The sequence below is a fragment of the Cyanistes caeruleus genome, chromosome 5 (genome assembly GCF_971803275.1).
Source record: "Cyanistes caeruleus chromosome 5, bCyaCae1.hap1.1, whole genome shotgun sequence".
In the NCBI taxonomy this organism is placed as follows: Eukaryota; Metazoa; Chordata; class Aves; order Passeriformes; family Paridae; genus Cyanistes; species Cyanistes caeruleus.
Genome location: NC_141705.1, coordinates 40354894 through 40378199, shown reverse-complemented (window position 1 = coordinate 40378199; position 23306 = coordinate 40354894). Strand labels below are relative to the sequence as shown.

Here is a 23306-nt window from a genome sequence, read left to right as displayed (position 1 = left end):
AACCTGAATGTAGGGCATTGTAAGAGAGGAGAATTGAAACTGAAGGTTAGCAATGGTGTTTTGTGGCACTGTCTGTTGACAGATGCTTTAGGGTAGAAGAAGGGGGTAATTGATCTAAAGGTCAGCCTGAAATAGGGATGTCTGTGTTCTTCTATCACTTGCTTGTACAAGATTTGTTATTTTCCTTCTCCTGAAAATCTAGCCTCCTAGCAGATGTCAATACCCAACATAGATATAGTTAAGAATATATATTTAATAAATATCAATTAAAATATAAATCCAAATAGCTCTTGATTCAAATATTTCTTTGCATAAAACTATCAGAGATATGTATGTATAATATTCAAAGGACAAATGTTATTTTATTTACCTGAATTATTTAGAAGACAATGGAATTTGCTTAATAAGTTCCTATAAAAAACGTATGTATTAGTTTATTGTTGTTACATGATTATTTATGTGACAATATATTGGCTTTATAATTCCTGGTACAGTGATACATGAAGACTTTTACCTCTGCCTCCTGCTGTGATCTTAGATTAGAAATAAGAGGAGAATGAAGCATACGTGACGGTACCTTTTGGGACAGGTTTCAATAAAATTGAATTGAGGCTATTTGCTGTAAAAGCTGATAAAAGAAGGATCAACACAATTTATGATTTTTTTAGTTCATAACCTGAGGGCTGAAAGACTGATTTCATACAAAAAAAGAAGTAAAAAGAAGAGAAAATGAAATTATTTTGAGGTATTATATGTAGAAATTTGCCTCAAAATAATTGATACCAAGTTTAAAAGTTGTGGCAAAAAGATAAAGACTGAAGGATCACAGTCTTTCTGGCTCAAAATCAATGTATTTCTTTTGAGTTTTTGTTTTTGATTTTGTCAAAAGGACACTGATAGGTGGTACATAGTTAGCTTTTTGTTCAGCCTGTGGGCAGCTGTGAGTTTACTCCTTCCTTCTTTCAGGCTCTACAGTAAGTACACATCTCTTTCTTAATTGCATCTTCCCTGGGGCAGCACTTGAATTATATGGAAGATGCAGAATTTCTAAGCTCCAGAGCTTCATGGAATGTCTGCTTTGTATTTTCCTGCTCTACCCACACTAGTATTGGGTCTGTGTTCTGGGATGTACAAAAACTCATGACTTGTTTCTACATCGAATTTACATATTTTGTTTTAGGAACGCAACATCCTGGAAGGTTTTTTTTTTTAAAAAAAAATAAAAATTCACCTGGAAAGAAAGATTTCCAAAAAGATATATGAAGATATTCAGGGAAATCAATATTTTTGTTGTTAATCTTTGTGAGTTAAATTGGCTCATCATTGATGAAGGAAAGTAAGTAACATATGATCCATTAGTAAGAACATTTAAAGCTTGTAGAATCACACCTGTTCTTTATTTACCCCACTGATTTTTACAATCTCTTAAATGCATGTTACTCTGACTACCTCTGAATAACATTCTCCCAGCTGAGAGTATGGATATCAAAGATTATGGATATATCAGTGACAGCACCACCACCATTTTTATCTCAGTTTCTCTCTTCTTCCTTCATCACTGGATGGCAATGTTTCTTGCTTAAATTTTTGACCATACTTTATACCTCAGTGTAGATGAGAAGAGAGAATTTTGCTAGGTCATATGAACTTATATGTTTTGTCAAAACAGTGGTTTTGTCCTTCTACGTAGTAAAAATACATAGTGAAATTTTGGTGATGGTGGTATGAGCAGCAGTTGTGTATCCTAAAGCCTTATGTATCCTTTAGCCTATCCTAAAGCACTAACTAGCCTTAGTATTTCATTTTGTTTTAATGTCACTAAGGTTAGACATTTTTCTTTTGTCACCAGGGTTTCTTTTTCTAGTTAGAGGTTTTAAAAGTCTTTGTATTAAAGTGCAAGAAAAAATATTGTTAATAAAAATGCTTTCTCATATTAAGTACCTTTGAAACTCAACCAGTGCTTTTATTTACCCCAAAATCTGTAACCTGAATAACAGTGAAGAAGAAAGTAGGTCGTGCAGTACACTCTTATTGTTTCCTTAGCAGGTGTATTTTGTGCCTCATTAATGTGAGTACATGTTGTCATCTCCTGCTATTTCTAATTATATGTGACAGATCACAACATCCTTTCAGTGCAAATGAAGCTGATAAAGAATATATTTGGATGCTGAATCTGGGAACAATGAAATGAGTCAATAGATTAAATCACTGTTCTGAGGTGAGCTGAGTGACAGACATTCAAGCAGGGGTAAGAGAAGGATGTGCCTGTGGAGTCTGTGGGCTCTACAAGCCTTTCTTCCACAGGCTATCATGGGAGAAATGAATTACATTTATAGAAATACTGTGAATGACTGTCGTTCAGCTCTCAACAAACAGCAGTATATTATTCCATGAGGAACAATAGCAACTCAGGTACTAAAGTGGTTTTAAAAAAAATGCTCCATCAAAAAAAAGACTGAATTTGGATGTCCAGTGTATCAGCAAAAGCATACTTTTACACTTACTTTTCTCTGAGAAAGAGATCCCACTGTTGCAGGAAAAAAAAGAATCATGTGCAGGTGACCCTGCATGCTGGGACAAGTAATCTGTTTGCAGTCTCTTGTATCTGTGTCAGCCTCTTTGTACCCACTAGTCCTCTGGCTGGGCAGTTGCTGTGCTGTGTGGTGCACCATGGCCCTGCTGCAGTGTTCAGAAGCAACCTAAGCTCAGCTGATGTGTTGGTTTCATTGCTCACACTCACCTTTTTTCCTGGTCTGGCAAATGAGCAAGTGCTGTGCAGTTGTCCTGCCAACATCACACATAGGATATGACTTTAAATTAAGATTGATGAGAGGATTGATGGAACTTCCCTTCATTTTTTTTTTTCTTCTTGTTACTCATTCCAGTATTTTTACTGTGACAAAAAACCCCTTTTCACTGTGAATATAACCTGATGATCCCAATGGACCCGGTCAGTTTTGGTAGTTAAAGCAGCAGCTGCTTTATTTCTATATGTTGTGCAAATTTGGGCCTCTGGCTGTTACCAAACTCTGCAGCAGAGGTAGATGTTGTCTCCTGTAAATGTGGTGAGCTGGCAGCAGAAAGAGGTGGCCTTGTTACCTGTTACTCAGGATCTGGGATGCCAAAAGGCCTGTCCTTCCTCATTGCCCATTGCCATCCCAGCTCCTGGAGAAAGGGCAACTTGAACAATCTCAGCTGCTGAGATTGTTGCTGAGTGGAGTCAGCCTTGCACATCAACTAAAGCTGACTAAACAAAAAGGGTTTCTGCTAAAATTCTTCTGCTTAAACCAAGGAGAACTGGTGGCATTCAAGTTAATCACCTCCATACACTCCAGTATTTTACTCAGAGTGTGTGAGCAGCAATTTTGAGTATGGTGTTTGATGAGGGCAATTTCCCACACTTAGATATCAATCTGGAGACCCTTTTTTCCCCTTCTTTTCTAATGTTTGCAGGTGATATCCAGGTCTGAATGTTAAGCTGAAGGTGTGTCTCTAAATCCTTTGCTGGTCTTTAGAGCAAGACTTCTGTTCCAATTAGGTTCTTTTGCAACCAAAACAATATGTCAGAGCAACAGACAAATAAATGCATATGTGGATTGATTTTTCTAATGGGAGAGCAAATAAAAAGGTTATTCAGTTACCTGTAAAATGTTGCCCTCCTCCCAAGAAGGTTTGACATTTTGCTTTTTTTTCCCCTAATTGAATGAGAAGTCTGAAATTTTTGAGTGAAGAAATATTATGAACTGTGGAAGGTAAGGAGATTAAATTAGGTTTTTGGACTTCAGAAAATAATTATTTTATAAAAACAAAAAGTTAGAAAATATTGCCTTTCTGGAAACAGTGCAATTTACCATTTGGGGGCAAATAGCAGAGAAGTCTAGCAGTCTCTAGAAGAGAAAGTGCAGGTCTGGAAAGGCAGTTGATTAATCTCAGGCTTCTGAGCCACTTCAACCATTCTATTGCATTTTTATTACTAAATAAACTACTTTTTTAAGCATATTGCTGTCAAACACAGTACATCCAGTTACCTTGGGCAATCATGAACAATTATACCTAAGCCCTTGAGGTGTAAATTTTTATGCCACTGATGGGAAATCTTGTTCTGAGAAATCATTATTAATGTTTTGTTTCACTCATAAAGAAAAGGCCAATAAAAGTAAAAAGTACTCAAAGTATAAAAGGCTTTCTGGCATCACTTGAACATTGTATTCACCACAGAGAAATTTCTGAAAGGCTTATTTAACATGATGATAGTAAGTAATCTAGATTGTTGTTATCTGCTTTATATTTTATTCAGTGAGCCAGACCCTATAGAAGCAGTGAACAATGCCAAGTCATGGATCTCAGCCCAACTATATAATTAAAAAATCTAGTGACTAGAAAAGCATCCATCTTGATTTTGTGAATGGGAATAGCTTACTGAAGGCAGTGAAATTGCAATGAAGAATTCTTAAATTTATGTTAGAAGGATGACACTTCCACACACAGCTATAGAAGCAAGGATAATTCAATCCTCTTTAATTCAATAATTAAAAAAAATATTGCTTGACTAAGTAATGGTGCTAACTCCAAGTAAAAATCTGCTCACAACTAACTGAAACAACTCCTCTTCCTAAAACCTAGGTGTCTCCACACCAAACAAAAACCCCAAACCAAACTAACAAAACAAGAACAACAAAAAAACCTAAACAAAAAAAGTGGCAGAACAATATAATTACAGAAGCATATATTTTAAGAGTTTTTCATGACATATCACAAAAAGGCAGAGAGAAAGGTAAGGGTGATGGAGATATACCAATAGACTGGAAATGTAATATGGATTTTAAGAGAATGAGGAAGGGAATAGTGACATTTTAAAAGCTAAATTTTAGTGACAATCTGTAAAGAATAAACAGAACACAGGTTAGTATTATTGGTGTTTTTAAGAGCATATTTGTTCAATATGTTCAATTTGTTTATTCTGGTTTTCTCTGTGTGTTTCTCTGTGTGTGATATTTGTAACAGATTAAAGGAATAATATATAACGAAGCAGGTGAGGCAAGTACAAGCAAGAAATAATATTAGGTTGAAAGAACATAAACGTGTTTGTAGCTCAAGAAAATAGACCCTGCTTTGCCAAAAATTTTGGGCTTTATCAGTTCTATGATAGAACATGTAGTGTATTTGTTGATCTTTAAATCCAAGTTATGAAAATGGAAGTGAGAATCCAGTTAGCTATTCTTCTGTAATCCTTTTCTGAAATTCAACTTACATTGAGATTTATGTTGTTGTAGTGAATAGTTTTGGTAATAAGACAACTGATGTATTTCTTCTCAGAGATTTGCAGACATTAGCATTTTACTTAAATTATCACATTTTGATAATAAACACATTATATTATTGTTAGTAATATAATGTTAATAATTGTACATTGAATTAAATCACCTCTGTAGAAGGATCAAAAATTAGTCGAGTTATGGCTAAGTTATGTCCTTATTGTCTTTGCAAGGAATGCTCTCAGAATTATGGATTACTAAAAAGTAGCAACATAAAGGAAAAAAGGTCAAAGTTGATCTTAAGCACGGCAGTAAACCACAAAAAAATCTCCCTTTCACTACACTGAATGCAGATCTATTGCCTATTATTGTTATTATTATTATGATTATTACTAATATATGCTTTGCAGTCAGAATGTTTCTGCAGCCTATAAACAACCTTTTCCTTCTCATTAAGACATTTCCTTGCTACTGTAAGAAATACTGTAAAATTTTCATCTGAAGTCAGGTACATTATATAAACCTATCAGAATGTGTTTTTATAAAGCTAGAATGCAGAATCCTGCAAATAACAGCATAAATATTGCTCGTCATGTTTCAGACATTCGTATTTAACCACACAAGTGCCAGGATATATATTTCTTTTTGAATAGTTGAATATAATAGTTGAAGAACCCTCTCTCACATTTGTATGTTGGTTTGTGTGACAGTGTTTTGGTCTGTTTTTTTTTTCCTTTTTCTTCCTTTTCCTTTTTTTTTCCTCTTTTTTTTTTTCCCTGTGAGATTTTATTTCAATGGATGTTCTGAAAAAACAAGTATTAACTTAAGAAAAGAAAAAAAGGGGTGCTAAAAATAGTTTATAAGCTGACTGATTCTACTAGCTTAAATCTGCTGTGGTTAAAGATATAAAACCCCTGCATCTCTGTGTGTGTGTATTCCATCCTGATATGTTTACAGAAGCGTTTAACAGTAAACTATTTTTACATTGGTTTTACAGTAGCAACATGAGTATACTGATAATGCTATTACTTTTTTAAGGGCCTTAAACAATCTAATTACACTGGCACAATTTCTATGTTAATTTACTGCTGCTACAGGCATGGAATTGTTCTACTAGTTTTTTTAGGATTTTTTCTGTAACTTTGGGGACAGTAGTATTGATGGCCACATCAGATGTGGTCACTTTACTAGACAGTGTTGTTATAGATTAATTTTAATAAAACGCTATTAGATTGCTCATTATATTTATTGAATGTTATACCCACTGCAAGGTCAGCAATATCTCTTATTGATTGCTGTGGCTCATGTCTGGAAAGTATGGTGCAATAAAGTTGTCTCTGTTTTCAATGACTCCAGTAATTATGCTACGCATTTGGTGTTATTTCTGTATCTTCATCTGCTGACCATTACAATTAAAATTGCATTTCATATTGGCATATTTTTTCAGTATATTACAATTTAACATAGATATTTTTTCTGATATAGGATTGCCAAATGGAGAGAAAATATTATTTTTACTTAGCTTTAAAGTGTGGTTGCTTGGTAACTTCTTCAATGATGCTTTATACTTTTTCTGAGCTGTATTTTTATGTGTTTTTCTGCCATGTTAAATAGCAATAAGAATGTTTTTAGTAAGAAGAATTTTGATCCAGAGTAGGTTCTTTCCTTTTCAGATATCTCAATGTACTGAAAGTCTTATTTGAGGAATGATAATATTAAAGAAACTAGTGGTAATACATACTTGAATAGTGAAAAAATAAGGCATTTTTATTATTTTATGCATCAAACTTTTCTTATGTTATTCCACAGTGTTAAAGATGCCTATTTTACCTTAAATAAGATCTCTGAATGAGACAGAACTCCAAATTTTGGGAGTGTATATATATATATATAAAATTACTATTCTGCCTTTAATACGTGAAGATATCTCACAAAGAAAGAATGATTCTTTTTCTTTTCATTGGTTTATTGGAGACAAACCTGAGAGGCAAACATTTCAAACCTACTGTACTTAGGTGGGCTTTGTATGGTACTGAAGAAATCCATTTCCATTCTGTGTTTGAGTTTTACAGAGGGGCACATGTATGAGCACTTGAGAATACAGCTAAAGGAAAAATCTTATGTTCAAGTTGAGAATAGTAAAAACAATCCTTCAGGTTATGTTAAAAAGCATCCAAGAAGAAAACAATTTAATTTTGAAAGAGAGTACGATTCAATAAGTAATAGAGACTGAGTCAGGCAGCAATTTGCTTATTGTGTTATATGTCCTGGATGTGAAGAGGAACTGAAAGCTTATTTCAGTTTCTTCTTTCTTTTATTTTTTTTTTTTAATGGTTTGAAAGTCCTTCAATAAGACATCAATCATTCTCATAATTTTGATACACCAAAAATTCGTGCATCAAAAAAAAAAAAAGTGGGAATGACAATTTTTCTCCATAGCTACTTGGAGCATTTAGTTGCATAAAGTCACTTTTAACTACCTGAGATTATCAGCTCCAAATAGTCAATATTGATTTGATTAACTGCATAGGTAGAAATTGTCCAGTTCAGTATTGAGAACTAATTAACGCAATCATGAAGGATGCAGTAGATATAGGAAAAAAAATTGGCATCTCAATATTTCTCCTTTTTCCATGGTATCAGGAGTCTACTCTACTCCGAAAATAGTAAAACTCCATACGTGCCTGTGAGCCATGAACTTTGGCAAAAATTATGGCACAATTATTTTCTGACTCTAATTTATAATGTCAGACAGTATAGTAATAAACTTTGCTTCAGCCTGGAGGTTTAAAGTCTGTGGCTCTATCATGTGCAAAGATTCTGGTGTTTTTTATGGCTATGGGAGAGGTAAGGTTTGGACATCATACAAGTGTTGCAGTGTCTAAACATAAAATATTCTGAACTTTGATCCACTTTGGAATTCTAGTCTTTTGGACTGGTGAGATTCAAATCTGGTTTATTTTTTTTGTTTTAGTGAAAACTTGAGACACCAAAGCAGCTCTATGGCTGTTACCACTGAACATTTACACAAGCAGCAGAACTTGGCAGACAAGGTGGTGGAAAACTCTTTGGGCAGGTTGCCAGACCACTGGCTGAACTGCAGGGATTTGTGAGTTACTGTTCATCTGTGAGACTCCAATAAAAATTAACGTCATCTTGATAAAGGTGTACTACCAATCGCATATCTTAATTCTTTTCTGCTTTGTGACCATGTTTCTATCACAAATACTGCTGCCACTCTTAGTTTTGTGTTTTTTAATCCAATAAATTTCAAGAATTTGTGCAAGTAGAAAGTTTTCACTCAAGTACTGAAATATAAAAAATGTCCCTGTTATACCCTTGATCTGAATTCTTTGCTCAATTCTAGTTATCTAGATGAAGCCCAGACAGTGGCTGCTGGAGTAATCAGAAAAGTAGGGAGTTCATTTTACCAGAGTGCTGAAAAACTGTCTTTTCCCATCTAGATGGTAGATCATATAATTGCTTGCTAGAAAATTATCTTTAGAAAAGAAAAAACAATGCTAGCCAACTGCCACAGAGAAATTATTCCAGTCAAAGAGCAAATGCACACAAATCAAAAGATCAAGGATAATGGAAACAAATACAGCAAACATTAGAAGAGTAGGGATCTGGTAGCCATAAGAAGAATTAGATTTTTGTAGCAAGCTTTCTTTTAAGTCTGTTACGGCTATGTCCTCTAACCCACTTGGTAAGAGAGCACTGAAAGGGTCTGTATGATACAAACTGCCTCAGAAAACAAGGAGTTAGACATGATGACAATGAAAGTTGCTTTCATTGGTTTATTTGTAAAATAGTATCTTAAGCACCTTGTCCCATGCCTGGGTATTATTTACAGGTGGCTGCTCTGATTCTCTTTCAGCCCAAATATATAGCATGCCTTATATACAGAAAAATTCTAGATGTTGTCAATGTGGTTTCATTATATTGCTTTGGGGCTTATCTTGCTCAAAAAGCTTGTAATTCAGGCTGGTATGTTCAGAATGGTTGTCAGATTTGGGTGTTTAAATCACAGTGATGTCAGACATAAATAATCATCAGGAGTTAAATATATTGGTCTGAAGTCTGCACTCCTTAGCTGTGAATAGATTTGTGACTTAACAGTGCAGTTTGGGATTTTGAAAAATGTCTTTCCAATCTTAGTTCTGTATTTCAGTTTTATTTCTATATATTTATTAAATTGCCTATTAATTAATTAATTTATGTATGATCGCACTGATCTTACTGCTTTTCCTGTAAACTAAGGAGTTCGTTCATCAATTTCACATTTCAGCAAGAGTGAACCAGTTTCCCCTCAAATTTATTCCAGCTAATTAGCAGGAAATGGTTAAGATTCAATGCATTAGCTCTTTTTTAATTTTCATCACCTTTCATGCTGCTTTTTTTTGTTTCATGACCAAAAAATCTTGTCTCATTTAAGAGGGTCTGAATTTAACATGGTGTTTCTGGTATTAAGCATATAAAACATAAAGATGTATATTTACCAGAATTAGGTTCTTAAAAAAGTAATCTCTTTGCCTTGAATAAAACTATTTAATTGAATGACTGCTACTTATTATAATCAGTATCATGGACCACTTTAATTCTATTTTCTGGGGAAATATACTGTCATCATTTAAGGTTGCTGTGGTCATATAAAGAAAATGTTGAACAACTCCTTGGTTTTTATATTTACTGCTTTTCATATTTATGCAGAGAAAAAGCAAGATAAAGAAGAATCTGACAACTAGAATAAGAGATGTCTGCTCACATAAGAGGGAAATTTTTTTTCAAGGAGGCATGTCTTCTAGTTTCAATTAACTTTAATTTCAGTATCAGTTCTCTAAAGTGCTTTATTTTCTAATGTCAAAAGGGGTTAATGAACAGTAATTTCACTAAAGTTAATTGCTCTTTTGTACAGTTTTTTGAACACTTTTTTACAGAATAATTCAGGATGAGTCCCTGAACTTAGAAAGTAAAAGGGCAGAGATCCTGGTCATCATAATTATTATTCTTGTAAATTAATTTGTCTTGAAGAATTTCTGTCTGTGCAGCATTTAGGCTGAAACTAGTTGTAGGAGATTCTAACTGATCTTTCTGTGAAGACTAAGAATGACTTTTCTCTCTCTGCTTCCTAAAGAAAATGTTTTTTCCCACTTAGCATTTTCTGTGCCCGCATGTAGGATTTTTTTTACAGCTTTTTCACTTGGTGAATGTTCTACCTCCTCCACCCATGCTCAGTGGTAGGATGGATCATGCTGGTTTCACAGAGGGCAGCTCCAGCTGCCCTTTCCTCTGTGCTTCTTAGCCAGACCAGTGTGGACTCCTTGGCAAGTCCTGTCTCTTCTCTGCAAACCTTTGTGTCTCCCACCATTTAATCAGCACAGTTTTTCATATTTAGTTCTGCTTCATGGATATCACATAATTTTGGAATTGGTGTTAATCTATTCTTAGTGGTTAGCAGTGTAGAATTGCACATATAGACACAATTGATGAATATTTCTGATTAAGGCTATTTTTAATCAATTAACATGTGCTTTCAATGTATTCTACAAAGCTGCTTCATTGGTGTATGATAATTATTAGCCAGACAGGTATCAGAATTTACATTAATCATAATAGGGTGTTTGTTATATAGACCTTTCTTTTCTTGTAGTCTTTTGCAGATACTCAGATCTTCAGTGACTTTACTACTCTTGTGCCAATATTCCTTAGATTTTTGTACTCTAAAACAACCAGTAAAGAATGTGTTGTTACTATTACAGTGATCATCTTTGTGATTTTACTTATAAGTAAAACCAATCACAGTTTTGAACCAAGAAGCTTTTTTCTCAGGAAACAGCACTGAAAGTAAAGGTCTATAAAACTTCATCTCCATTATTTTTACCAGTGTAAATACAATATAATTCTGGATGAACATTTTTTTTTAAAGCACTAAGCATCATGTTATGCCTATGTGGTATAAGCCAAAATATAGTAAAATTATTGCAATTGAGGCAGTGATAAAAAATCAGAAAGTAGGAAAGATGAAAAGCCAATCAAGCTGCATAACTTTTCTGTCATTCTCTTGAAACAAGTGGGACAATATTACTTTACATGTGACTGTGTATTTACATAGATAATTGTATGGGTATTTGTATGTGTGCAAGTATACTAAATATCCTACAATTTGGGTTTCTTTTTTTCCCTTTACTCACCCAGGACACTTTCAGATTATTTTATCCATTTTCTCTCGTTTCCTGTTTGATTATCAAATCTTTCAAAAGATCTGCTTCTTGCTCTTTTAATAACTGCTTGCAGAACAAAGCTTCATTGAGAATGTAAAAGTGCCTTCAAATAATCCAAAAGGAAGAAGAAATCAGAATAACTTTAGAATAGCTCTACATATGTGTAGAAGTGGTTGCTAAATGTTTCTCAGGTAAGCAACAATTTTTTTGCTGTTGTTAATTCTAGTAGTCTCTGTGCATAAATTTGAGCTACATCAACTAAACTTACATTCACATCCTGTTTACTTTAGTCAGAACTCTGAGTTTAAATTGCCTCAGAGAGAACAAATGACACCTAATCCAGATGACAATCCAGGAGGAAAAAAAGCTACAAAATGTAAAAACTTCTGAGCAATTATTTGATTATAAATAGTTTGCACTAGCTTACTACACTGGGAATAATTTCTTCTTATAGTCAACCATTTTTTACTAGATGAATTAATATAGGAAACAGAAATGGCATTAGAATTTATTTAACTTCTAAAAATACAATAAATTACTAACAAGATCAAGTTTGGTAAGCAGATTATGTTATTCATGGGACATCATAGGCAATGTGCATTTGAGTGAAAGCCAAATTGCTGGGTACTGGAAATATAACATTCACCTTACTCCTCAAAGTGAAGAATTGAATAGAAGTTTTATACGGCCTTGGTAATTTTTCCATTAATGTTGTGTAAATAAGATTTAAGTCTAGAAATGCTTGTTTGCTTTATCAATGTATGATTTTTGCAATTAGTATTATAAAAATTAATGACTTGTAGTATATCCTAATTGAAGAAATTACCTTCTAGATATCATTGCCTCCTGGCTATAATTTACAACCTGATTTAAAAAAACCCCAAAACCTCTCTGTTAGGAATATTTTTGTAATGCATTTGCATTTAAAAAACCTTTAAAAAACAAAATTTTTTTCTAAATTCTCAAAATATTATATTTGTGCTTGTAACTTTTATAGCAATTCCTTAAAGAAACAAAAAGTGAATCTTGAGTTTTCATTTATCATAATGAAAGTTTATTATGAAAATATTGTATGTAAACTTGGAAAAGTCTGGAGAGGATTTGTACAGGACTAAGGTTTTTTCCCATTTAAATGAGGTTACAAATTCAGAGTAGAAATAATTTTTAATATTATAAACTGCTTAATATTAGAGTTCATAAAGTTGCTTGAGTAAAAAGACTATAGTTGAAAGACTATAGTCTGAGAAACTAATACAAAGAATCACACATCCAAGGCAGAAGGAAAAGAACTAGAAACATCAAAAGGGCTCAAAAAAACCCCAACATTGACATGGGACCAGTGAAAGAGCATAGGATAGCCGTGGTTTATTATTAATGAATGCTGTGGGCAATACAAATTTGGCAACATATTGTTCCAGTTCCAGTTGCACAGGAACAAAAGAAGCCTTCCATATTTGTGTAGCTCCAGAAAGAATCTGATTTCTCACCAAAATATTTGAAAAATGCATTCATTGCCATGAGATATTAATAAAACTACAATCTTGCTGTGGCAGAAGAGGTAAACATATTTGCGTGGGAAAGTGGAGCACAGTTATACTTTCTGGGTAGACTAGGAATAATTCCTTCTGGTTCAAGACAGTAAGGCAAATATTTTTATAGAAATATTCTCTTAGGAAGTTATCATGTGCTTATCCAGTATTAATAAATCTTGTGCCTCCTTTGCTGCACTCAGTACTGACCACTGTTGAAGACAGAACACCAAATTAGAAAGTCAATGTGGCTAATCTACCCTTAATGTACCCATTATGCAGCTATTTTCTGCAAACACATTAATGTTGTTACACAGAAGGAAGGCAGTCTTGATTATAATTTTGGACACAGAAGAAGGGGGGGAAAAAAGCAACAATATTTCTTTCATATGATTGTACAAACTGTATATAGCTATTTATTAGTTTTACAGGTTGCGTGTTCAAAGAGGAGTACAGAAGAAATTGCTTTATTATTTTAGGTGACTTACTGATCCTGGCAAGGTCCATTAAATACTAGAAAAAAAATCAACCTGATTCATTAGATTAAATTTCTGTAAATGTAATTAAATCCTATCCTAGATTTGTTCATGTATCAGTAAACTAATTCCATTTACTCAAACATTTACTTTGAGTCTGAACAGAATTAATTTCCCTAGCTGTGAGCTATAGGAAAGCAACATATAGTAAATTGTTCAAGCATAGAGATTATTGACTTAAAAAGCAGAGTTGCAGCAGATAAGCTGATGTATTCAGTAAAAGGAGTCATTAGAAGAAATACATTTAATTTGAGGAGCAATTAAATTTTAAATAACAAAGGAAAACAATAAAAATTTTTAAGGAATGTTTAGTTCCTTCAGCTTCTTGGGGTTTTATCATAAAAACTTGAATTTTATCCTCATATTCCACAGTACAGTTGATGGGGTGAGACTAAGATGAATCAGAATTTGACAGAACAAAGGCATCACTTTTTGCCACTGTATGAGTGGAAAAATTTAAATGGAAGGCATCTGAGAGGACTGAGACAAACACTATTGCCTACACAGGAGAAGGGTTTCAAATAGTTGTCATATGAATATTCAAAGGCCTTGACTCATAAAGGGTTTGTGAATAGAGAAGAACAAATAACAGTATTTGGAACAGATTTTGAGCACAATCCAGTTCCATTTTCAATAAAGGCTTGCATCTAGAACAAGCACAAGACAAGTCACATCCACAGTCTCTTGCTCGAGTTCTGCTCTGAGCCAATGAACAGCCCATGAACAAGCCCAGTGCAGAGCTGGGCTTGCCCTGCAGTTGCTTCCAGGGGACACGAGCTCAGTGCTGCTGGGCAGGTGGGTCTCAGCTCCATGCTGACAATATTCAGTGGAGTTTCTGTCTGGAGAAACTGAGTGAGCTTGATAAAGGTGAAAGAATGCACAGGACAGAAACATGAGAGAGGCTCGTGTCTGATTTCGTGATTGAGACATTCATTAAGAGATGAGGATTCTAGGCCATTTTAATTATTGATATAATGTCATAAAAATAGACTGAGAACACTTTCCTCTGATACCCTGCATTTGTGAAAGCCTGAACTCAAATACTTCCCCTCTGCAAGGACTAACTCTTGAGGTCCTGTGACACTTGCTCTCCTTCAGTAATGTGAATCTAGGCCCTCTATTCCATTGATTTGCCTACAAGTGAGTTAGAAACTAAAATAATCAGGGAAAGATTCAGAAATTATTAATCCTGATATGATTTGAGGTGATTTTTTTTAAACTACTGCACCAAAAAGCAATTTTTCATACAACCATATTTTAGCTAATGCAAAGAACATCTGGCTAGGTTTCTGAACTAGAGGAACACTTTTTCTCTTTGATCTGAGTACTTTAAGATTTAATAATAATTGCCTATTATTTTGAATAAAAGGAGTACACCAGTGAATGATAGACATGAATAGCGAATTCATTTCAAAATGCAAGTCCCACATCCTCAATTTATCTGTAAACTACTTTCTTACAGGTATCCTCATGCTGGCTCCTTCACACTACTTGTTCTTGCAGGTATGGGGTGGGGTTTAATATTCACAGCATCCATTCAACTAAGTATAATCACAGAAAGACTGCAAACATCACCACTATTGTTCAGTTCTGTGCACGCTTAGTTGGCCCAAATCATAGACAGAGTAATATATGGGGGGACACTTCAGTACTAAACTCTGTGTAATATTTAAAGGAGACCTTGTAAGCAAGATTACTTGCAGAACAATGTCCAGTTTATAATATCAAATAAAACACTAAGAGGCCTGTGAAGATCTGGCTGATATGCAGAATCACTGGCAGATTAAACAGAAGTGGAAACAAAAGGAGTATATTTATCACAACACATTGTGTTTTGGCACCCACTAACTGAATCATCACACGAGTACTGAAAGTCTTACTCATAAATGGTAACTTACAGAAAATGCTGGAACAAATTTTTACTTATGAAAGCTAAAATCTGTAACTGATTATCAAGTACAGTACATCATACTTTTAGAATTCATACAAGGTTTAGAGTCTTTCAGTTTATTTGCAACAGTATTATATAAGTCATACTTATTTAAGCTGCATAATTTATGATACAAAAAGTAAATAGTTGATTCACACCTGGATGAAAAAATGCATGTAAAATTGATATCCACAAAGAAAAAAAAATAATTTACTTATGTGAGTCAATTTACATTGGTCATTGCTGTATTTTCTAGAGATAAATTCAATTTTATATACTAAAACATAAATTTGTAAGAATAAAAGACTTCTTTTACCAGAACCAGACCATTGAGTACAGCCTGTAAGTATATTTAATTTATTTCAGCTACACTGCCTTATTTTTTCACCCTATGGATCTTAGGATAGAACTCTTCAGAAGTTGTTTCCTTATAGTTTAACTGGTGACTACAGTGTTAATGGACTTAATCTGTATCAGCTAAAAATTAATTTTTTACCAATTTGGTATGGATTAAAAGAGTCTCTTATTGTAAAAAAAGTGCTACGAAGAAAATCAAATCCTAGAAGGAAAACCAGGATTGTGTACCAATTTTAGTAGTTTCTATTCTGTTTGTGTTTTGTTTTTTCTTAGTAAAGCAGAATAGTATGGCAACTATTCTTGTTCAGAAAGCAAAAAAGCCTTCAGTAAGACTTGAAAAGCCACAAGAAATACAGAAACCAAGCCAGAAAGGACAGAATACTGACAGAAAAAACAAAACAGAACTCTAGTAGCCTGAGAACAGAATGTGTGAATGAGGCTATGAGGTGAAAGATGTAGCTGAGGCTGTAAGTGCTGCAGAGGGTCTGCTGAAGTTAGCTTTGCATAAACTATACAGCAAATATAAAATGGAAAAAAATATAGCTGAAGAAAGGGTCATTTTAGAATCTGTTGAGCAAATTCTGGGACCGAATAAGTAAATGAAAACAGCATTAAAGTGATGTGGGCTACAAGAAATGTCATTGCAAAAACAATCCAGCCCTCCATCTACTTTACTATTCTGTTTTAAGCAGTGACTCTCGGTGGCATGTGTTTTAAAGAAAGCTGGAAGAAGACATATGCTAAGCAATTATAAAACCTGCCCTGAGGAAAAAGTTTCTTTCTTTAACCCATCAGCTGGAGGTTTGTTTATGCCTTTAGGCATGAGTTTTAATATTCCTTCCAAATGTTATTGTTTAATAAGGTTTATAATTTTTTTCCTAAAAGGTTCATTATTAATATTAATATTGCTACTGACCCTCTGTAAGCCAAGGATATCTGCAACAATAAATTCCACCATATTATGTTATTTGTGTGATAGAGATATACTTTCTGATTTTAAAGGGCAGCTGGAATAAGTTTGTGCTTCAAAAGACTTACTGAGGTCATCACTGAAAAACAGAAAGGTGGGAAGAATTAAAAAGGCAAATGGTATTTAAGGAAAGAAATGAGATGGAATGAAAATGGATAAAGCAACAGCAGCTTCAGCAGAGAGTTATCATTCATATAGTCCTTGTGACTGTCAAAAGTAAATGTGATAGAAATTAACTATAACCAGTTGTTACTTAAAATTGTTTAGATTGCATTTACCCAAACTTTCTAAGGATCAGCAAGACTACCTATTCACCTAAGTTCATTTATACATCCGAGTCTTTGTAAACTACAGTACTATCTACAATGAAAATAACCCCATAAAGAGACATTTATTAAGATTTCTTTTTTTACTGCTTTGGGAAACTATATGAAAGACAATTCAAAATAGACACTACAGTGCCAATGAGACACTAAAGATTACATAAAGCCTCACAAATTCTCATTTAAAAAAAAAAAATAAAAATACAATATGCAAGTATTTGTGTTTCCCTTTCAATACCTGAGCTCTTTGGAGGTACTTGAGTATTTGTAGTAGTCAGGAAATGCTCTTATTTTCTATTTGTAAAATGAACAAAATGATTAATGGATAACATAAAATATCTGTGTAAAGAGCAGAAACCTTCAGGTAAGTCTCACAGGAGTTCTGGAGAAAAGAAAACCAAAATAATGTAAGATCAAATAATTCTGTGGTGACCCACACCCATTTAATATATTCTGAAATACATATTGATTGCAGAAATCCCTCCTAGCCCAAATCTTTTGTAGTTATATAAAACAAAGTGAGAGAAAGAACAGGTAAGAAGAAGATGGATATTAAAGACAGATTGGAGGAAGCAATAATAAAATCACAAATTTTATCATAGAACTACAGTGGATGTAAAGAAAAGCTGTCTTGCTTCTGGTGATGCTTAGGGAGCAATTAGATGAAGATAACCTTCTTGAGTTCCTGATGCCAAAGAACTCTGCTGCTGATGTCAGTCTCTTCAATAGCCTGTGTGGCCTCCAAGCTAGTGACCTAAGAAGAGTAACTGCTATTTTGCCTTCTGTCCACTTTATGCAGCACTGCCCGTCCCCTGGCTCCTCAAAAAAGTCCTTCCTTTATTCTCAAAACCCCATTCAAGGTATAAATAGCTATCACAGGAAATACTCAGGAGGAAGAGCGAAGAAAATGTTAAAATATTAAGTCACTCTGCATCCTTCCCTCTCAACACTTTATCCAGTATTTCATAATCAGAGATACTTCCAATTATCTTTGCCATTCTATTTTTTTCCTGTGGCAAGATCAGGACTGCAAACTGTCTGGTAAGGTCTTGTAGTTTGTGATATATGAAGGACTTGCTTGTAAACTGATCCTTATTCAATTTTTTACTTATCCTTACCCTTAGAAATAGCATTGAAATGTGTATTATATGGGGGGTTTTGTGCCAATTTAAAAATTTTGTATTTTTCACTCTAATGGCTTGAGCAGACATTTTCTGCTGATTATATGACAGCTGGGAGAATTTGCCATTTTCTTTATTTGTGAAAAATTTCAAACAACTTCAACAAGCAGGTAGCATTTTATTCCTTTAATTGTAATGCTTGTTTAGTTATATTAAGTTTCAATTATAATAGATGTAAGTATGATCTAAGCCTTGTAGAGTTTTTTGTTTTACCACACATTTTATACAGCTTTGGGTTTCACTCTGGGTGAGTGATTTGGGTGAGGCAGATTTGCCAGAAAAGGTTTAACTATGCAAGCAGTGAAAGTGAACAAGACAGACTATATTCTAAGCCTGATAGATGTCCCATCATGAGCTATTGCCTACTACCTTCAACTTGCATTGAAGCAAGTTCTTTTCTAATCTTGAGACCTCCTTGGCACCTGAATGTAATTGTACCTTTAAGGCCTACTTGCAATCAACCTTGTTCTCATAAACATAGGGAGAATACCTTAATGCAGTACACAACTATACAGGAGGAGGTCAGGACTTTTTTTTATCACATGTGGCAGTTTTATCATCCTGCAATATGCATTTCTCCTATCGTTTGTCTGCAACTGACATGTAAGTTTTCACACATATCTGGATTTCTTGGTGCACCAGAATATATTTTTTTTTCCCCAGGTAGGTTGCCTATATTTTTATTTTGAATAAAACAGTAAAATTTCAGTCAAGCTTGCCCTGAAATGTCAGAGAAAAGTTAGATAAATTGGGGAACTTGGAAAGACATTTGTGCTTCCCATATATTGTAGCTTCCCAGCTCAGGTGTGGGAACTGACCTCATGCTCATTGGCTCATCTGGCAATGTAATAATATGGTGATTTAGGGTTGAAGAGGTGTGGAATATTGTAAAGCAATCAGGTGTACTTGCAGTGAAATTTCTTATAAGCTTTTAAAAAAATGCAGTATTTTTTACTTGGACAATGTGTGCAGACAACACAGAATGGATAACAAGAATATTTTTCAGGTAATACATGGATTTTCAGAACTACAAAACAAAACATGATGTCATTTTCCAGAGTGGATGAATGGGATTTAGACTGAGAAAATGTGCAGGGTCTGCTGCCTGTGCAGTGGGCTGGGTCACTCAAGTGGTAAGTAAATGTAACCTTTGTTTTGCAAATTTATAGCAGGATGCTTTGGTGTGTAGTCCACTTCCACGTGTAAGAGCACCTTCTAGTTCTTTGGCCTTCTTGCCTCCTTGGGCACTGTTGCCTCTGTGATTGACATGTGGTCCTTAACAGAAGTGATGACATCAATTGCAGTGTCACCTCTCAAAGAAAAGGACATTGATCTCATCCCACCCATGTTGTGGGTTTCACCACTTATACAATTACTAAGCTTTTTCCTCTACTTTTCCTAAAGACAGAAATAACAGTGCCTCATAATTTTTTTGTCTGCTCACATTCTCTATTGAACTGTAGAACTTATGCATTAACCCTTGATTGAAATCCACCTGTATCAGGGATTTTGTCTCCAAATCAGCAGCCTGTTAACACTGTAAATGTGAATGTTTTTAGGGATTATTTTACTTACTAGCTTAATAAGAAGGGTGTTCTTTAACTTCATTGAAATAATTTTCAGTCAATTTTCAACAAATGCCAGAGATTTTTAAATAGTCATAATTATGGCATATGGTGGTCATGAAAACTTTCACATCTCTAGCAGCAGGACTCAGCCTTCCTTGAAATACTGATTTGGAGACAGTGAGAGAGATGTTGTGATTGCAGTAAAAATTGAATTCTGCTTCAGTTTAAGACTCTGTCAATAGTAATATAATCTACAATGTCTGTAAAGTGCTGCTTATTATGCTACCATCAGCTGCCACTTTGCAGAATACCATTGGAGAGTGATATTTACTATAAGAAAATATTCTCAGGAAGCAGAGTAAGCTGCAAAATAAAATCAATGATAGCTCAATTTCTTTAGATGAGTCCAGTTTTGAGATGCAATTGCATCTGTTTTCACTGGAATTAGCTGCGGACAGGGAGCATTCACTGTATATGGCTCTGCCTTAGGATATCATACAATAAAATATAGTTGGGCTGGAATGCATGAGAATATTGGTACAATGCTTAAACAGATAATAACATTTGCAGATCTGTTGGGACTATGGTTTAGGTGCTGTGTTTGTTTCTTCTATGCAGTAATTTTTGACCACTAGATGGGACTGTGCAACCTCATGCAATTGTATTAACAACAATATTTGAGAGGGTTTTTGCTTGCTATTAATACTTTTTTTCCCCTCCTGAAAGAGGGCTATGTGCCCAACCTTTGAAAAGGATGAAACCAGCAAAACCCCTTGTAAACAAGGATCTCTGTAATTCTAGTGAGAACAAAAAATTAACAAACATTATAGTCCATCCAAAGATCTAGAAAAATCCAGTGTGCATAAAAACTAGTTTTAAAGTTGCAACAAACCATCTTATCATCTTGACTTTGCACTATTACATTTTTAATCTTCATCCTCTTTCTCCTTGGTATGCAATTATCTTGGCTATTAACAGCTGAGCCTCACTCTCTAAACTATGTCTTACATTTCTTTCTGATCTTAGGCTCAGCCAGTGTTCTATGGTACTTTATTCAGATTAGGGTGCTGTAAGGAGTAAAAGAAATGAAAATTAGTTATCCCTTTCCCAGCTAATTCATTGCATCTGTCTTTTGTTTCCCAGTGATTAAATTCACAGTGATCTGGAGGCTGTAAAGCACTTACTACTTTGATGAACTCAGCAGGTTTTATTTCATTTTGAAACAATGTATGGCAGATGGAAAACTGATCTTGGTTGTCTGTTGTGATTGTAATGCTTCTTTTTCCTTTCAAAATATTTTTGTTAGTTTGAGCTTTTTTCTTTTTTTTTTTTTTTTTCTCCTTGTTTAGCTTGTTCTCCATCCTAGAATATAATTGTCCCATGGTTCTTTCCATTTGATGTCTAAAGAGGTTGACTTTCATCAGCATATAATAATACACTTAAATCCCAAGGCTATTTTAACCTGAAATGTTCAGGAAAGGTCTTCACCATGTAATAGGGGTTGTTGCTGAATATATTCTTGTTTCTTGTTGGAAATATGACTTTCAAACTCTGTGACAGTCTTTTAAAAAACTAAATAAAGGAAACAAAGTGAAAAAACTTTATTTTTTGTTTGTGTGTCTGGAATATTTGATAAGAGCATCTGGAGCACACTTACAGTTTTAGGGCTAACTCTAACAATTTTACTCATCCAGTCCTTTTTGTGGCATATACTACCTAATTTACTCATATATCCACAATACATATCTAACTTGTCTTTCACCATTTAAGCTCAGGCACTGAAAGCCATCTAATCTTTGGTTTATTGTTCCCCACAGAGAATTTGCACTTTGAAATAACAAGCCAAAGGATAAAAATACTATCATTCCATTTTACTTAGGCAGCACAGATTAGTGACAATACCCTATTGTCACAGATTAGTGACAATAACATACTGAAATAACGTCCAGCTGACATACACATACGTTGTAAAACAGTGGCTCCTCATGAAAATCACATTTTGGTAGATGAACCCACCATGGATTCTGAGATATCTCAGAGATACAAGATGAATTCCCATGTTCCAGTAAACGTCCTTTCCCTCTAGGGTCCAGACACGTCTCAGAAATTCCATATAGTTATTAACACAGAGAGCCAGAAACAGAGGAGGCAAAATGATCAGGTTGTCTTTTACCATCTCCAGAAAGACAATAATAATTAATAAGACAATATAATTGATATGGTTTCTATTTCTTACTGCTGTGTAAATGGTGTGTGCATGCTGGTATGCCATAGATAGCTAGATAAAAACATGCATTCTGTTTATTTAATGACAAATTTAGTGTGCTTGCATTTATATTTGAAATTAACTTTTTTTAACCTTGACTGATTCTCTAGTTTCATTGTGGGTGAGGAAATCTGACTGGCAGGGTTCTTTAGCATTTTCAAAGATCTACAGAAATGTCTGACTCAGCAGAACATGAATGGTTTGTATGGAGAAAAAATACAGGCTGTTCTGTGTGCATTGTAGAAAGAGCATGGATGGTACATTCACACAGGTGTGTGTATAAATATATATGTGTGTGTTTGTGTGCACATTTTCATAGGTGTATATTGAAGGCTATTTCTCTTGTATTTAGTGTATTTAGAATAGTTCCTGGTGTATCAAAGATACCTTGAAAAACTGACAGAGCTCTTCCAGCAGTGGCATCCCTTTGTTGGTCAACTCTGCTTATCCTGCTTCATAATTGGCTTTGAAGGCTTGCTTTCCAGCCATATCCCACAGATTAGTATGCACCATAGAGAAGAAAGAATAAACAACAGCTGCAATTTCCTAAGCAGAGATGCTTGGAATTGCTACATGTGCTTACCTGTTTCCTATTTTCTTGTCACTGACTGACAGTGAGAGGAAGAAGATCATTTGTGTGTGCAAAGGGATGACTGCAGGGTGAGATTGTTTCACATCTGAACGTGGACAGGATCAGGACTGCCTGAACTCCTAAGATGCAGGAAGCCAGACCAGTTTCAAGTATATTCTTCAGTCTTTCCCTGAGCTTCATGAAGCAGGTATGCGAAAAAAAAAAAAAAATCAAGCCTTTTCTCCACCTTAAAACACTCTTTTTAGATAATTTTTGCAGTTCTTTTTTTCAAAAAATAGCTTAGAGTTTTAGAGTTTCTTCCACAGAGAGAGATTATGACTGCTGGTCCTGTTGTTTAACTAAAGTAGAATGCAAGAACTGCTGCTGATTTGGAAATGAGAGACCTATTCCTCCTTATCGTTTGTGTTTGCAGGTGCCTGGCTGTTTTATTTAGCCTTGTTGCTAGAGAGAAAATTCTGTCTTTAGACAGACCTGCTTTTGCATTAGAAACATTGATTTTCAGAAAATACATGATTACTGCTGCTTCTTAGAAACCACATATTTTTATGGGTAGAGCTGAAACATTATCTGTTTCC

The 23306-nt window shown here is 34.4% G+C and overlaps 1 protein-coding gene across 1 annotated transcript in view; it reads left to right on the top strand.

Annotated features, from left to right (window-relative positions):
- Positions 1-16283, top strand: part of LOC111928358 (uncharacterized) — a 93277-nt gene extending 76994 nt beyond the window's left edge. Inside the window, exons 16-17 of the mRNA XM_086890437.1 lie at positions 11553-11670; positions 15007-16283. The gene's annotated coding sequence lies outside the window, so the exon portion shown is untranslated. The remainder of the gene's footprint in view (positions 1-11552; positions 11671-15006) is intronic.
- The last annotated feature ends 7023 nt before the right edge of the window (positions 16284-23306 follow it).